Source organism: Chrysochloris asiatica, unplaced genomic scaffold (genome assembly GCF_000296735.1).
Source record: "Chrysochloris asiatica unplaced genomic scaffold, ChrAsi1.0 scaffold00025, whole genome shotgun sequence".
Taxonomy (NCBI): domain Eukaryota; kingdom Metazoa; phylum Chordata; class Mammalia; order Afrosoricida; family Chrysochloridae; genus Chrysochloris; species Chrysochloris asiatica.
The window spans coordinates 23344150-23345718 of record NW_006408543.1 but is presented as its reverse complement, the minus strand read 5'-3'; the positions used below and the strand labels follow the sequence as shown (position 1 = coordinate 23345718).

The following is a 1569-nucleotide window of genomic DNA, read 5'->3' as shown; positions in this document are numbered from 1 at the left end:
ACTTACTCAATCTGTGTGCTGAGCAAATAGTCTAAGAAGCTGGGTTATATAAATAAAAAAGTGGCATCAGGATTTAAAGAGTCATTAACAATCTGTTGTATGCAGATAACACAGCCTTGCTTTATGGAAGTGAAGAAGACTTAAAATGTTTACTAGTGAAGATCAAGGATTAGAGCCTTCAATATGAATTGTGACTCAATGTAAATTAAACAAAAATACTTGCAACTGGACAAATAAATAATGTCATGATAAAAGGAGAAAAGATAGAAGTTTTCAGAGACTGATAATCAATTCTCATGGAAGCAGCAATCAAGAAATCAAAGGACATATTGTATTGGGAAAATCTGCTACAGAAGACCTCTTTAGAGTATTCAAGAGCAAAGGTGTCAGTTTGAGGAGTAAGGTGTTCCTGACTCAAGCCATGGTATTTTAAGTCACCTCATATGCATGTGAAAGTTGGACAGAAAATAAGGAAAACTGCAGAACTATCGATGCATTTGAATTATAGTGTTAAAGAAGAATACTGAAAATACTATGAACTTCCAGAAGAATAAACAACTCTTGGAAGAAGGACAATCAGAATGATGTTTAGAAGTGAGGATGGTGAGATTTCATCTCTCATTTTTTGAACATTTTATTAGGAGAGATCAGTTCTTGAAGAAGGACAGCATTCTTGATCAAGTGGAGGACCAACAAACAAGAGGGAAGATCCACACACCCCCAACAAGATGGATTGTCACAGTGGTGGCAACAATGGACTCAAACATCAGAACAATATTGAGAATGGCACAGTACCACACAGTGTTTCATTCTGTTGTGTACAGGGTCACTGTGAGTTGGAACCCAATTGATGGCACCTAAAATCAACAACATAGGTGGTAAAGGGTAGATTTTTTTTTTTTGCAAAACAAAACAGAAAGAGCTAATATGTAGTAATCAAAATGATGCATTGGGAGAGGAACAAACAAGATGGTGGAGTGAGTAGAAGTGCAGTGAGAAGCTCCATCAGCAACAACACAGAATACTGGACCAAGCAGGCTTAGGGTTTGGCCCCAGAACCCTGAACCACATATAAAGGAATACTTAGAAGGTTGGAAGGCTTACAGCTAGGGGAATTGTAGCAGAAACAAGAAATCCATTGCTTTCTAATTCAAGATGCTAAGTTGCTCCAGGAGCCACCATCTTGGGTGAGACGGTGCAGGGGAAGGATCAGAGCAGCCAAGTATGCCTGAGAGAACCACAGAGATAAGGGTGTGGACATTCTGGAATTTTTTGCTTATGTTCATTGGTCTCTCGCTGTCTGTGCACCTCCATTCTGGTGGCTAGAGGGGGTGCCTAAGTGAGTAGCCACCCCCCCCTCCCCAGGGTTCTACTACACATGAGCACAGATCTCCTTGAAATTTAAAAGGACCATTTTTAATTAAAATCAAATGGCAGTGCAAAATGGCCACAGCCAGCCCTGAACTGTGTATCACTAGGATAAAGGCCTGAACAGAGATTATGGACTGGGGCAGGCAGACTAAAAAGGAAATAGGCTGAAAATTAAATTCTGAATTACGTCACAGCGAC

At 40.0% G+C, this 1569-nt stretch overlaps 1 pseudogene; it reads right to left on the bottom strand.

Annotated features, from left to right (window-relative positions):
• The window catches only part of LOC102820978, a 15754-nt pseudogene that overhangs the window by 1493 nt on the left and 12692 nt on the right, over window positions 1–1569 (bottom strand).